General features: G+C 53.0%; 1 protein-coding gene and 1 non-coding gene across 24 annotated transcripts in view; one reads left to right on the plus strand and one right to left on the minus strand.

Moving 5' to 3' along the window:
- The window catches only part of EPB41L1 (erythrocyte membrane protein band 4.1 like 1), a 176317-nt gene that overhangs the window by 91494 nt on the left and 69063 nt on the right, over positions 1-15760 (plus strand). For 7 of the 23 annotated variants that reach the window (XM_070801603.1, XM_070801607.1, XM_070801605.1 and 4 more), the window contains exon 1: positions 11593-11736. The exons of 6 other annotated variants lie outside the window; for them this stretch is intronic. The gene's annotated coding sequence lies outside the window, so the exon portion shown is untranslated. Of the gene's footprint in view, positions 1-11583; positions 11737-15760 lie in introns of those variants that run through there. 10 more of the 23 variants (XM_070801586.1, XM_070801587.1, XM_070801591.1 and 7 more) reach the window with 5 other exon arrangements.
- On the minus strand, positions 5497-5567 carry TRNAC-GCA (transfer RNA cysteine (anticodon GCA)). Its single transcript has one exon. It is a non-coding gene; the product is annotated as a tRNA-Cys (tRNA).

The following is a 15760-nucleotide window of genomic DNA, read 5'->3' on the forward strand; positions in this document are numbered from 1 at the left end:
AGTAAGTGGAAGGTGGGGAGCAGGCCTAGGAATATTATTTAATGGACAGGCAGGTAAGAGACAGACAGATGGTGGTACACTGTCTGTGGGAGGAATTCAACTTTGTACCGTCAGTTCAGTTCAGTTGCTCAGTCGTGTCCGACTCTTTGTGACCCCATGGACTGCAACACTCCAGGCCTCCTTGTCTGTCACCAACTCCTGTAGTTTACTCAAACTCATGTCCATTGAGTTGGTGATGCCATCCAACCACCTCATCCTCTGTCGTCCCCTTCTCCTGCCTTCAATCCTTCCCAGCATCAGGGTCTTTTCTAATGAGTCAGTTCTTTGCAGCAGGTGGCCACAGTATTAGAGTTTCAGCTTCAGCATCAGTCCTTCCAATGACTATTCAGGACTGATTTCCTTTTGGATGGGCTGGTTGGATCTCCTTGCAGTCCAAGGGACTCTCAAGAGTCTTCTCCAACACCACAGTTCAAAAGCATGAATTCTTTGGCGCTCAGCTTTCTTTATCATCCAATTCTCACATCCATACATGACTGCTGGAAAAACCATAGCTTTGACTAGACGGACCTTTGTTGGCAAAGATCCTTCTTCCAAGGAACAAGCCTCTTTTAATTTCATGGCTGCTGTCACCATCTGCAGTGATTTTGGAGCCCCCCAAAATAAAGTCAGTCACTGTTTCCACTGTTTCCCCATCTATTTGCCATGAAGTAATGGGACCAGATGCCATGATCTTAGTTTTCTGAATGTTGAGTTTTAAGCCAACTTTTTCACTCTCCTCTTTCACTTTCATCAAGAGGCTCTTTAGTTCTTCTCTTTCTGCCCTAAGTGTGGTGTCATCTGCATATCTGAGGTTATTGATATTCCTTCCAGCAATCTTGATTCCAGCTTGAGCTTCATCCAGCCCAGCGTTTCTCATAGGAGTTTATTTACTTTTTAATATTAATTTGTATTTATTTGTCTGCACTGGGTCTTAGTTGCAGCTCATGGTATCTTCTAGTGTGGCATGTGGACACTTAGTTGTGACATGTGGGATCTAGTTCCCTAATGAGGGATTGAACTCAGGCCCTCTGAGTTGGATGCTCAGAGTCTTAGCCACTGGACCACCAGGGAAGTCCCTGTACCATAATAGTTTAGATGAGGTGGCCCATGAGGATTAAAAATAATTAACATTCATTGAGCACTTACTATAGGCCAGGCACTCTTCTAAGAAAAGTAAATGTATTAACTCCTTTAATCCTTATAAGACTGAGGCACAAAGGGATTAAGCACAGCTAGTAAACAGCTGAGCCAAGAGATGTAAGACATGGAGCCAGGTCTTCTGATTGTAGAACTTAGAGGTATAGAGTCTGGAACCAGAGTTGGCTCCTAGCCTTTATATGGGGATTGTGCATCAGAATCAGGAGAGAGCTGATGAAAGCACAGGCTGCTGCTCTGAACCCCCAGTTTCTGATTCAGTAGATCTGGGGTGGGATCTGAAGATTTGCACATCAAGAAGTTCCCAGGTGATGCTGCTGTTCTAGGGACCACACTTTGAGAACCATGGCTCTCTGCTTTCCTGCGTACTGATAGGAAGAACACAGGGAATAGACGTGATTATTTTTTAAAAGATTTATTTATTTATTTTTATTTGGCTACATCAGATCTTAGTTGCGGCATGTGGGATCTCTCGTTGCAGCACACCGACTCTCTGGTTGGGGTGTACAGGCTCCAGAGCTCATGGACTTTGGTCGTTGTGATGCACGGGCTTAGTTGCTCTGTGGCATGTGGGATCTTAGTCCTCAACCAGAGATCAAACCCTCGTCACCTGCATTGAAAGGCAAATTCTTAACCCCTGGTCCACCACGGAAGTCCCTAAACCAGTTATTGATCTCACCTGGATTATTACAATGCCTGCCCTGGGTCCAGGTCTCTCTCTTACCTCCAGGTACCTACTCCAGGGACAAGTTAATCTTCATAAAGCCCAGCTCCAATCAGTCTCACCTCTGCCCAATGCCTTTTGGATTCTCTGCTGTGTGTTCCGGTACCACCCAGTAGAACTATCTTCGGTGATGTTCTACACTGTCTAGTATGGTAACCACCATCACATGTGGCTGTGACTTTTACATTTTTTTTCCTTTTTAATTAATTTATATGTAAATAGTCATGTGTGGCTCATTGCCAGACAGTGCAGGAAGCCCGTTGGTGCATGCCATTTGAGGCTTCCACTGGCACTGTGTGCCCTTCCAGCCCTAGCCTCAGCCCTTGGCATCTTTTGTTCCCGGTCATTCAAGTCAGTTTCCTGGGTATTCCTGGCAGTCCAGTGGTTAGGACTTGGCACTTTTACTGCCAGGGCCCAGATTCAATCCCTGGGCAGAGAACTAAGATCCTGCAAGCTGCGTGGCTTAGCCAAAAAGAAAAGATCAGCTTCCTGAGTCTACCCGGTACTTCCCAACCCTGTGCCTGCTTCAGACTCTCTCCTCCATTTAGACTGTCCTTGAGGCCTGTCTTTAAGACTCAACCTAAATGCCACCTCTGCCTTGAGACTTTCTTTGACACCCATTCCCCTCTCACCTCTTTCTTCTCTGAGCTCCCAAGACACTTTCCCACTTTATGACAACCTTTAGTATTTTAGCCTTCTGTTGCTGTTGGCTGATATTGGTGTTTCCTCTCTTTTCCTAAATTTTCAGCTTCCTGAGACTTTTCTAGTGAGCCCTCGCCCCCAACACAGGTTCTTCCAGGCACACAGAGGCATTCAGTAAATCCTGCAGACCTTTGTCCTGGTGCCTAGGGGAAGCAGAGATGGATAAAGTGCCCTTCCTGTCTTCAAGCTGCCACATGCTCTCAGGAGAGTCTGATTCGTGCCCAGAGAATCACTGAAGCCAATGGTTATTTTGGGCAGAAAGATAAAAACCACAGAGGGCCCAAATTGGCCAGGAGAGTCCAGCAAGAGCCGCCCAAGCAGAAGGCTGTGTTTACACACACAGACGGCTTCTCTGCCCAGCCTGGCCTGGTGCAAGGAGATGGGAACATCTAGACGTGGCTGCCTGGCCGTTTCATGAAGTTGGGGATTAACAGTGATGCAGCAGCTGGTCCAGCCGTCTGGGGCGGATGGGTGGATGAAGAGAATGTTGCAAACACTGCAGAGCAATGCTAGTTTTTGGAAATCGATTTTTGGTTAGGTGGCACTTGGTCTGGGAATGTAAGTACAAGGAAATGTTTGTGGTCTGAGCCATGGACAGCAGGTGAATTTTTGTTGGGTCTGACTTGGGGGTTTATGAGTTCTTCAGGACAGTCCCTGTTGAAATGGCAAGGTGGTTGAAAAAGGAAAAAAATAGTTTTCTAGTTTCAGACTCTAATATTAAGAGTATTGCACATCCCCCAAATCTCTAGCATAAATTCATCTCTGGCACAAAAACATAAAAAAAAAAAAAACTTTATTGAGGTTATAAATGCACAAAAGTACACAGATCATAAGTTTACCCACATTTATGAAACTACCCCCACCTCCCACCCCCACACAGGAGATAAAATATAGCCGATCTCTCTGCAGTGAATTTGTGTTAAACCGTGTGTGTGTAGGATTAATAGTGGACAAACTGGCTGTGGAGTCAAGCACACCTCACACTGAATCCTGGCCCCCTACCTACTAGCAGTGTGACCTTGCACTACTGGCTTACCTGCTCTGAGCTTCGGTTTCTTCCCCTATAAAATCAGGGTGGAATATATCACCTCTGCCTTACAGAGAAGGAAGAAGTGAAGAACTGAAAATGGATGCATATTGCCAGGCACAGTGCCAGCACGTAGTGGGTCCCCAAGGCTCTCTGTGATGATGCTGCTGATTGATGGTGTCTCTGCAGCATCTTCTGGCACAGGGGACCACAGACGCACACACAGACGTTCTTCTGCTGCCTCTCCCTGCTCCCAGCCTCAGTGTGATTCTCTCCAAGGTCTCTTCTGACTGCAAGGAGTCTGTGATGCTGTGATGAGGCAAACCTCAGCTGACACTTCAAGCGCCTGACGGGAGGCTGGGTGGATGTCTGAATCTAGTGGGAATGTGGCCAGATCTTTTATGTTCAGGCCCCAGGAGTACGGCTCCCAGACGTCCTAGGGGAGGGCTGACTTCCCAGGGGGAGCAGGAGTGTGGAGATCCATTAAAAATGTAGCCGAGGTGGAGTGTCGGTCAGCAGAGCTCAGCCTCAGCAGGGTCCTGGCATCCTGGGTGAACTCCTGGCTCCCTGGCCTCTGGCTCTGGCTCCCAAGAGACACACCCCATGCACCTATTTTGAGCCGAGGACTGAGTGGGGCAATTCACACATCCCAGGACTGGAGGGCAGAGCCAGGAGAAAGGGGAGGAACCTTGAGGTTCCTTCTAGCTGGGAGCTGGCGTTGTAAAGAGGAGGGGATCAGGAAGGACTTCCTGGAGGATGGCTGAAAGCATGATCATGGGAAAGGGAAGAGGGTCTCCCAGGCGGAGGAGGAACACGTGCAAAAGCGGAGAGGCAGGGCCCCATCGTGGCTGTGCCCTGGGGGCCCAGAACAAGTCAGTTTCACAGGGACCTGAGGATGAAGAGGCAGGTGAGAACAGGCTGTGAAAGGTCTGCAGAGTTGGGTCAGGGTTCCAGTCGCTTTATCAGAGAACACCTGGCTACTGAAGGTTCTTCCAATGAGGGAGCAGGGTGGGTGCAGCTCCTCAGGGTGTGCACAGTCATCCTGACTTGCATCGCTTTGGGCCAAAGACAATGGCCAAGTGGCCAAGCCACTAGGCTATCGCAGCCTCTGGGCTGTGCAGGTCTGTGCAGGAACATGGCTGTCAGTGGGGCGGGGGGGAGGAGAGGGGAGGCAAAGACAGAGGGAGGGGGAAGAGTAAGGGAAATGAGGGGACAGGCAAGGTTTCCACCTTTGACAAAGAAGGCAATAGCACCCCACTCCAGTACTCTTGCCTGGAAAATCCCATGGACGGAGGAGCCTGGTGGGCTGCAGTCCATGGGGTCACTGGGAGTCAGGCACAACTGAGCGACTTCATTTTCACTTTCATGCATTGGAGAAGGAAATGGCAACCCACTCCAGTATTCTTGCCTGGAGAATCCCAGGGACAGAGGAGCCTGGTGGGCTGCCGTCTATGGGGTCGCACAGAGTCGGACACGACTCAAGTGACTTAGCAGCAGCAGCAGTCTTATTAGAGCGGTTAGAGAGCCTCGTGACAGCTGAACCCCAAATTCAGAAGAGACAAGAGATGTGTGGTCCGGAAGGCTAGAGGAGGGACAGGCTGGATGGTAGAAGCAATGGGGGGTGGACTTCCTAGAGGGGAGGTGACCTCTGGAGGCTTTGAAGAGACTGGGTATCTCACAGGTGTTCTCTCGTGTCATAGGAGCTTGAAGAGGTGGTGCTGACAATATCCCCATTGTGTGTGCTCAGTCACTTTAGTCGTATCTGACTCTGTGACACTGTGGACTGTAGCCCGCCAGGCTCCTCTGTCCATGGGATTCTCCGGGTTGCCATTTCCTCCTCCAGGGGGTTTTCCCCACCCAGGGATCGAACCTGGGTCTCCTGCATTGCAGGCAGATTCTCTACCACTGAGCCATTGGGGAAACCCCATTGTACAGAGATGGAAACTGAGGCTCAGAGAGGTTTGGGCCCTGCCACGGTCACACAGCTCCTGTGCTATTAATGAACTTCCTCTGTCCCTCCCCCTGACCTCTCCCCAGAGGTAACCATTGCCTCCAGGCTCTTCAACGCTGTCACAGTAAGGATGGAAAAGTGCTTTGCACCGTGTGACCCTCCGTGTAGCTTCATCATTGCATGTCAGAGCATGACCGAATGCAGCAATGTGTGGTTCCCACAGTCTGGGCTGGAAGGTTTGAGAGGATGGCGAGGTCTCTGGAGACAGCAGTTCTTCGAGAGGTTTCTTGGGGGAGACTGAAGGAGCTGTAGTAGGGGCAGCTGGAGCCAGGAGGTCCCTGCCAGGTGAGCATTGCTGCCCATCCACCCGGACTGCTCCCCACCCCTAGACACAGCTGCCCTGCAGTGCCTTCCAGAGCATGCCCGGGATCAGCAAGAACAGCCTTGTCAGGCAGAACTTCCCAGGCCCATTGATCACGCTGCTCTGGAAAGTCTGGCTCTGGTAATTTCCTCTATAAACTGGCCCCAATGTCAGGTGCCTGGGGCTTCATTCAGCTCAGCCCACCCAGGCCCTTGGGGCTTCTCATGTGGCGCTAGCAGTAAAGAACCCGCCTGCGCATGCAGGAGACATAAGAGACTCGGGTTCGATCCGTGGGTCAGGAAGATCCCCTGGAGGAGGGCACGGCAGCCCACTCCAGTATTCTTGCCTGGAGAATCCCATGGACAGAGGGGCCTGGCGGGCTACAGTCCATGGGGTTGCAAAGAGTCAGACATGTCTTAGCATGCACCCAGGCCCTGCTGCCCTCCTGCCCTGGCGCATACCTTCCTCCCTAGGGCTGTGCCTTTTACTCACTTTCGTTTAGGCATCCCCTCCCACAGGAAATCTTTTCTGAGGTCCACGGGCTGGGTTAGGACTTCAGAGAATCTAAACTGGTGCTGACCAAAGAAATCTGTGAGCCACACATGTTAGCCACATATGTGATTTTATTTATTTCTTATTTTTAAATGTATTTATTTATTTACTTGGCTGTGCTGGGTCTTCATTGCTGTGCGTGGACTTTCTCTAGTTGAGGTGAGTGGAGACTACTCTCTAGTTGTCATATGCAAGCTTCTCGCTGAGGTGGCTTCTCTAGCTGTCGAGCTCCAGCTCTAGAGCATGGGCTCAGTAGTTGTAGAATCTTGGAATCTTCCTGGACCAGGGATCAAACTGGTGTCCCCTGCATTGGCAGGTGGATTCTTAACCATTTGACCACCAGGGATGTCCCATATGTGATTTTAAATTTTCTAATAGCCATATGAAAAAAAAAAAAAAGCCAAAAGAGACAGATAAAATCATTCTAATGATATATTTTATTTAACTGAATACATCCAAAGTATCATTGCAATACAAAAGTTATTAAGGAGATACAGGACATTTCTTTAATTAAATCTTCAAAATCTAGTGTGGATTTTACACTTACAGCACATCTCAATGTGCATGAGCCACATTTCAAGTGCTCAGAAGCCATATGTGAGTAGTGGCTAGCTCATAGGTCAGCAGAGCCCTAGAGGTAGGGAGCAAAGCATAAGGGTTGAAGCTCAGCCCCTGGCCTCGGACAGACCTGGCAGATACATCCTGGCCCTGCCATTTATTAGCTGAGTGAACTTTGGGAAGTTGTTTACCTCAAGCCTCAGAGACTCCTGCTATGAAAATAGTTAATAATCTCAATGCCAGAGAATTGTTGTAAGGATTAAACAAATGAATGTGTGACTGGTGCCAGGCACAGATCAAGTACTCAGAAAGTGGTGCTGATTCATCTTACAACATCCTCTGATGTGCTGGTTTAGGTACCATTCTCTGCCGCTGGACTGACAGTGAATTCCAGGACAGAGGCTACCCAGTTCCTCTTGCCTTCCTGAGGCTCAGCGTGTACATCACTGTTTGCTAAATGAAAGATGCAATCCTTACCCTAGTAGCACCCCCACCCCACCCTGCCCACTCAGGAATCCAGGGGCCCTTCGTGACTGGGAGTCAGGAGACCATTGCCTCCAATGGGGTAACCTTGGCAAGTTGCCACTTTTCTCTGAGCCTTGGATTCCTCATTCAAAAGATAAAAGAGGTGGGGTGGGAGGGACTCTACCTGAGTGTTTGGCTTGGCCCCTGCCCCACCAGTGGGCTTGGGCGGGGCTGTAGCTAACACCTTATGTTTTTGCTTTCCCAGCCAGAGGTGCACTTTCATTCTATTCCTGGCTTTCCTGTATCCTAGCACTTCTGCGATATCAAGTTCCCTCCTGTTAAAATTTCAGAAGAAAGACTTTCTGGGAATTCCCTGGTGGTGCAATAGTTTGGATGCCAGGCTTTCACTGCCAAGGGCCCATGTTCAATCCCTGACTGGGAAACTAAGATCCTACAAGCCACACAGCATGGCCTAAAAAAAAAAAAAAAAAGAGAGAGACAAAAATAAGAAGAAAGACTTTCTCCTACCTCCCCAGCAGCCCAGAGAGGGGGAGACCTTCTTTTCTGCTGACATCTGCTGATCTTCCATCACAGCAACTCAGGGAGTAAAGCAGGAAGAATTTCTGCCACTTTATAGGGAATTAACTGAGGCTCAGAAAGATCAAATCATCTACCCAAGTAACAGAAAGAAGTGGCAGAGCCAGAGCTGGAAGCAGAATTCAGAAGAGCCCTCCTTATTGAGGGAGGGGGGTGAGGTGAGGCTTCTTTTCCTCCACCTGGGCTCCTCGCATTTCTCCGAGGTTTGGTTCTCGGTTCGGTCTTGGTCCTGTGTTTCAGTTTCCCTGTCCTGGGAATGAAGGAAGGCAAGTAACTGGGGTAGTGATTTCAACTGATGCCTATAGGGGGCTGTTCGTTCTTCAGAGAGTGCCCTGACCCTAATCAGATTTCTCTGGAAAAGGTTATGGTGGGGTGAAGTGGAAAGTGCCTGGTCCAGAAAATCAGTGTTACTTGGCAAGTGTGAACTTGTTCAAGTCACTCACTGCTCTGGGCCTCAAACTGCCTGTTTATAGGATGAGAGGGTGACAGTGTCACAGGACGTGAGGATGACTTCTGAAAGTACTTTGCAAACTGGAAAGTTCTAATAGAAACGAGAGTCTCTTGGACAGCAAGGAGATCAAACCAGTCCATCCTAATGGAAATCAACCCTGAATATTCACTGGAAGGATTGTTGCTGCAACTGAAGCTATAATACTTTGGTCACTTGATGTGAAGAGCTGACCCATTGGAAAAGACCCTGATGCTGGGAAAGGTTGAAGGCAGGAAGAGAAGGGGATGACAGAGGATGAGATGGTTGGATAGCATCATCAATTGACTGGACATGAGTTTGAGCAAACTCTGGGAGATGGTAAAGGACAGGGAAGCCTGGTGTGCTGCAGTCTATGGGATCACAAGAGTCAGGCATGATTTAGCGACTGAACAACAACAAATAGAAATGTTAGAGACTTCCCTGATGGTCCAGTGGCTAAGACTCCACACTCCCAATGCAAGGGGTCCAGGTTCAATCCCTGGTCAGGGAACTAGATCCTACATGCAGCAAGTAAGACCTGTTGCAGTCAAATAAAGAAATATTGTTTTAAAAGTTTTTTTTAAAAAGTCAATAATAATTATATAAAGAATAATAATGATAGCAGTAGAAGAAGCCCGGTTTTCTGTGTGGTCCCACTGACTTAAAGGGAATCGAGCTCTTTGGGTTTAAATCCAGAGTCATATCTGGGAATGTTCTGCCTTGGTCTTTGGAATGTAGCCTGGATTCTTCTGGGAAAGTGAGAGGCTCCATCTAGCTGAGGAGGGTGGGAAAGTGGCCCTGCCCCAGGGGAGAGGAGGGGAGGGGAGAGCAAGGCTTCTTCCTGGGGAAAGAAAGGAATGGGAGGAGGGTTGAGGAAAGGAGAGTTGAACTGGCCTGGCCAGGCAGTGCCATCTGGGCAGCTGGGTCTGGCCCATGGGAGCCCAGGGTTGGGGAGGGCAGCAAGCAGAGGAGGCTGAGTGTCAATTTGGAAGGAAAATATTTGCAGTAAGCAGTCAGAAAAAATCTCTTAGCAGATGTGTCTATCAAACAACAAATTCATCTGGTATAACTCCTAAGTTTTACTGGTGCTTTTGCGCATTCATTTGAGTAAATGTGGTGAACTGAACTCAAGCAGAGCACCCTAGTGTGAAAAAGTGACTTGCCCAAGGCCACACCCCCGAGGGCCTGGGGAGGTCCTGGGAAGAACTGACTCTGGGAAGCTGGGGATTGAAAAGTCCACAGACAAAAGAGGACATCTGTAGGGAAGTCCGCCCAGCAGGACTCCAGTCCTTCTGGGAGTTGGCCCCACGCTGGTTTGTGCATCTTCATGTCTCCTGTCTGGAGGGAGGGCGTGTTCTCTAGGACTCGGAGGAGCTGGTTTCCTTCTGCTCTCTGCTCTCTGACTACTCCTGAGCCTAGGGGCAGCAGAGAGAGTGGAGGCACCGGAAGCTGTGTCTTGGGAACATCTGGTGAAAGAGCTGGTGATGTTTAGCTTGGAGAAGAGAAGGCTTGTTTTGGGGGTGGGGAGAAGGGACATGCTTGCTGTCTTGGTTCTCTGAGAGGGGTTGGGAAGAGGGGCATAGCTTTGTTCCATGGAGGATCTAGGGTTGATAATAGACCCTGGGGTAGGTCACCCTGATGGAGCATCTGCCTTGGGAGAGAGAAGTGGACAGAAGGAGCTGCCTGTCTGTGGAGTGTGGGAGTGCAGATGGATCCTGGTGAGGTGGACACTAAGGGACGCAGCCCATTGGTGAGGTGGATACTGAAGGAGATGCAGCCTGGGAGGGGCGGGCGGGGAGGGTGTGGAGGCTTGGTTCTCATGTGGGTGGCGTCCCAGCTTTGAACCTCGGGTTACCAGTGTGGTGGATTCTGCAGCACCTAGAACAGTGGCTGGCATGCAGTAGGTACTCAGGGATGATTTGAAGAATGAGAGCATGTGTATGTGTATGCCTGGGATGGTGGCGGGTCAGGGAGCAGGGTTCCTGGGGGCTGCAAATGTGGACCCGTTGGCAGAAATCTCAGGGGATCATGTTGTGGAGACAGGTACATCCAGCTCTTTCTTTCATTGGCAAAGTGAGGCCCAGAACAAGAGAGCCATGTGCCCAAAGGTACTGGTTGACACGTGACGGGGCTGGACTGGAACCCAGGCTGTTGGGGGTTCTCCTCTGTCTGGTTAGGTGGTCTGGACGGCTTTCTGAGTTGTAACAGCGCGGCTGGAGGGGAGGAGCCAGGCTTCACTTGGTTTTGAGCCAGGACCTTGGTGCCGCAGGCCCTCTGGCCACCCCCCAAGCCCACCTTCCTGGAGCCTGGATGCCTACGCGGCACCTCCAGAAACAGCTGTACGCGGCCATTTGTCACCAAAGCACATAGGAACAAATGCACACATACACGCACTTAGAGACACATGGGACCCCTGGGAGACGTTTGCGATACCGCCCCCCTGGTGGAGGAGGAGCGCTGGCTCCGGGGAAGTTCTGCCCCGCGCAGAGCTGCCGGGGAGGGGAGGTGAGGGTATCCGGCCGCGCTCGGTGGGCCGAGGCTGAGTCACCCCCTCTGAGTCAGGGAGCCTCTCCTCTTCCTCCCCCACTCCCCTCTCCCTCTCTCCCTGCCGAACCCCCGCGCGAAGGGACAGGAGGCTGGCCCAGGCCAGGGTGGGAGCCGCGGAGCCCCAGGACTGGGCGCCCGAGGCACAGTCCCGCCGGGGTCCCGGGGACTGCCCAGTGTGACGGCGCCCCGGAGGAGGTGGCCTGGGAGCCTGCGGGAGCGGGAGAGCGGCGAGAGGGAGAGGGAGACCGGCGGGGAGGAGGCGGAGGCAGGGGCCGGGCCGCCGCGAGGGAGCAGGCGGGCGCGCGGCGGCGGCCCCCGGGCTGGGCGCGGAGGCCGGGCGGGGGCGGGGGCGGGCCGCGCGGCGGGCGCCAGGCCCGGGGCTGTGGGCACGGTGCCCAGCCCCCGGCGCACGCCGAGCCGCCGCCGCCGCCGCCGCCGCTGCTGCTGCAGTCGGCATCCATCAGCGGGCGGGGGTGTCGCGGAACAGGCTGCTCCGCAGAGCCCGCCCCGCCCCGCGGCCTGCCGGCTCGCAGGAGCCGAGGGGGCGCCCCCCGCCCCGCGCGCCCGAGATGGGGACCCCCAGGCCCAGGTAGGCACGTGCCGGCGATCAGGTGGCACGGGGGGGCGTGGGTGGGTTTGGGTGGGGATGGGCCGGGGGCTCGTTACTCGGAGGCCCAGCCTTCAGCCCTGGGGGAGGACGGAGAGTGGGGGACAGACCGGCAGGAACTGAGTTTGCAGGCTGTCGGCCCTCCGGCCAGTGTGGGGGCGGTCCTAGCTGGTCCTCCCGACCTCCCGGGTCTGCAGCCTCCCAGGCGAGAGAGGTGGGCAGGCGGGGAGCTGAGGCTTGCTGTAAGGATGAATGTTTGCTGGGTGGGTGCCGGGCTGGCCCACTCCTGTTCTCCCCACTCGGAGACCACTCCTGACGCCTCAGAGGAGGCCCAGAGCCCTCTGGATATTTCTTCCGGGCTTCAGACGCTGCAAGACAGTCTCTTGACTGGAGCCTGGGTTGCTGGGGAGCTCTGGTCCTCACTTATCCTCTGGGTGCAGACCTTCCTCCACTCTGGCTCATTCCCCATCCTACCTCCCTTCCATGTCTCCCAAAGCTAGGGGGTAGAACTTGGCTCTAGGACCACCTGGTTTCTGGCCTGGCATTGACACGTTAGAGGGAGAAGACTTGTGGGTCCCAGTTGTGCCTGGCACCTTCTCACTTGGGGGATATCTGAGGGCCCCTGAGGCTGGGTTCTTGGGGGGCGGGCATGGTATGTGGCTGCGGGGGGCTGGGGGTGCAAGTGACTGCAGCCACCAGGATGCTTATCAGATCTAAGGCCACTGCCTGGCAGAGGTATGGCTTAGGAGGCTGGACAAGGACTAGGAAGGAGTTCTGAGGATACCGGTCTCCTTCGCGGCTACCGGTTGTGGTCCTTGACCACCTCCTTCCCCGCACTCACCACCCCCCCGCCAACCCCCGCAAGCTCTGAGAATACCTTGATGGGAGAGAGACACTACCGTTTGTTCCTGCCATCACTTCATATCTCCTCCTCTGTACCCAGAGGTGGGAGTGTAAGAGGGCTAGGTTTATAACCTCTCCAGCGCTGGGTGGGGTTACAGCTGCTTCGTCTCTCCCCCACCTCCCAGCATTAGGAGTCTTCCAGATTCAGTAGCCACCAGGCCAGGCTGAAAGCTCGGGACCTCGAATGATACCCCTGGAGGAAGTGGGGCTGTCTGTCCTGGGCAAGGATGTGGAGAACAGAGGCGACTGTGTACCCGCCTGCCCACCCGTTCCTTCATATGGAGCCTGCGGCAGAGGCAGCCTGTGCCAGCCTCCTCTCTGAGCCGCCGTGGCCCAGGGAGGCTCTGCCAGTTCTGTGCAGGGATGAAGCCGGCTTCCACTGGCCAGTCTGAGGTCATACCTATCGTGACCCCATGTGCCGTATTTGTGTGTGCGCAGAGCATGGCTCCTAAGGGGCCCCTCGAAGCAGTCCTGGAGGAGATCAGTGCAAGAGGCCTATTCCCATTAAAACCCTCCCTGGGCCATGTGCGGTTCCCTGAGCCTGAGTTCAGTGAGCTCCATGGAGAGCTGCTTCCCAGAACTGGCACGAGAGCCTTTCCTGGTCCCGGAGGGCTCACTCAGGAAATACTGAAACATTGACTGAGGCCTCGAAAGGAGGAATGACTTGTCCAAGGTCACAGGCAAATGGGTGTGAGAGCCAGCACTAAGGTACCCATATCCTCTAACGAGTTTGGGTTTCTTGTAGCCCAAATGCCTGCCTCCCTATTGCTGTGGCCATTCCATACACAGGACTCTGATGGGCTGGCGTTATAGCCTGGAGCCTGAGTCTGCCTTCTAGAGGGGGACTTACATTGGTCTCGCAACCCTTGACCCCAAAAGGTGAGAAAGCAAGGCCAGGCTGCCTCAGCTGCCAGGCTGCCTTGTCCCAGTTAAGGGGCAAGGGCTGAGGCATAGTCGGCCTGGAGCCCTGGTCCCTCTTGTAAGTATCCAGAGCCAAGAGGATGCTGGGTGCCCAGGCATGTTCTGGGCCTGAGCCACCAAGAGCAGTGGAGAGGGTCTCCCGCCTAGGCTGCTGAGGTGGGAGGGGCCTCTGTGTTGCTCCAGCTAGGTCATCCGGGTGAGCCTGTCTGGGCTTCTGTGCCCCCATTTATTAAAAGTGGATAATAATCTCCATCTGGAGTAATACCAGTGATTATACAATCAGAATGAGGACATTTATTGAGTACTGACTGTATGCTTTGCATTATCTCCCAACAACTCTGACAGGTAGGTGCTATTATTATCCTTTTTACACATGACTAAGGCTCAAAGAGGTTGTGTCACGTGCCTAAGGTTGCACAGCTGGAAAGAGTGTGGCTGAGTCTAGAGTATCTCTCTTTACCTTGGCATTGTACCTGGAGCAAGGTCTGGGAGTACCAGGTTGGTGTCCAGCAGAGCCAGAGAACTGATGTGCCAGGACTGGTCCTGGTGGAGAGTTCAAGGGTGGGTTGGGTTTTGTGAGGCAAGGGTGGCCTGAGTGCTCCTGGAGTCCTGAGGGGTAGGGGGCAGAAAGGTACTGGCCAGAAGCCTGAGAGAGGGACTGTCCATGGCTTTCTGCTTCCTGGCCAGGATCCCCCAGCAGTGAGGATGCTCTGGACTCTGTGCTCCCATTGGGTGCTGGGGAAGACTGGTTGGCTATAAGGCTGGCTGGCCCTGACACTCACTCCCGCCACACTAGACAGGAACCCAGTGACCAGAACATACAAAGGAGGGAATGCAGGCGCACCAGCTGGGACTGTGAGGAGGAGGCCCGGTGGGGAGGGGACTTGTGCATGGGTAGGCGGGTAGGGGTGGGAGCAGGCTGGCACCGCTTCCTCTGTGGGCGGGAGGCTTGTGGGTAAGAATAGTAGCAGCCAACATTTATCAAGCACTTACTACATGCCAGGCACCCATTTTAAGGGCTTAACTGTGCCACTCATACAATCTTCACAAGCCCTTTGAGGCAAAAATCCTTCTTCCTCCCATTTTACAGATGAAGGGAACTGAGGCTTAGCAAGGGAAAGACAGTTGCTCAAGGTCACACAGCTCGGTTGTGGGGGAGCCAGGATTTAAATCCAGGCAGTGTGAGGTGGAGCCACTTTCCCCATGGCCATGCCAGCAGCCCAAGATTTCTTTTCAGAGGTCATACTCAGTTTTGTTCAATTTGAAAAATATTCCCTGAGTACCTGCTGCTGATCCTATACGGCCTCTGGTGAAGCATCCTTGTCCTCCCCGGGCTCCCAGTCTAGCCTGGAGAGACACAGACACGGCACAGGGAAGGTGAGGGATAAGCTATTGCCTCTGTAGGCGTGGATTCCTATTCTGGTGATCAGAGAAGGCTTCAAGGAGATTGCAGCCTTGGCATGGGCACCAAAAGCCAAGTGGAATTTTGATAGCTGTGGGGGGAAGGGCACCCCCTCTCCTGGGCCAGAGGGAAGGGAAATAGGGACGTGTTTGAAGAACGGGTGGTCTGGTGTGCCTGCAGCAGATGGTGCAGGGGGCTGGGGGCGCTGGGCGGTGACTCAGAAAGTCAGCTTGTCTTTGGGTCTTTGACAAAACTCTGGAATCTGCCAGGCCTGAGCTCTAGTCGCAGCTCCACTGTGTCCTAGTCACGTGCCCTTGGGCTCTCACTTAGCTGATCTGAGCCTCAGTTTCCTCATCTGTAAAGTGTGGCCAAGCGCCCCTGTCTCAAGGAGACCACGTTAGGGTTGTTACATAAAGAACCTAGTGCAGTGCTGGCATGCCACAGGGACTTGGCTAACATCACTTTCCTCCCCAGGAGCCTGGACGCTCCAGGAACCTTTGCAGGTATTTGATCTGCATGGGGCCTGCATTGGGGCAGGACAGAACCAGGTCTGGGAAGGTCCCTTTGGTAAGAACCACGAGGAAGGGACGGGCTCAGCTTTGCAGGAAAGACGTCAGCCCTCTGGACCTGGAGGGCTGGGGAGGGAGGGAGGTTGAAACTACACTAAGCTGTCCCCTCAGAGGGTTTTGGGAGGAGCAGCTTAGGGTGGGGAAGGCCATGGGGTGGGGGAAGGGCACGAGTTTGGTTTGCAGCTTCAGAAGTTTAAGATGAAGGACTCAT

This window comes from Bos indicus, chromosome 13 (genome assembly GCF_029378745.1).
Source record: "Bos indicus isolate NIAB-ARS_2022 breed Sahiwal x Tharparkar chromosome 13, NIAB-ARS_B.indTharparkar_mat_pri_1.0, whole genome shotgun sequence".
NCBI classification, from domain to species: domain Eukaryota; kingdom Metazoa; phylum Chordata; class Mammalia; order Artiodactyla; family Bovidae; genus Bos; species Bos indicus.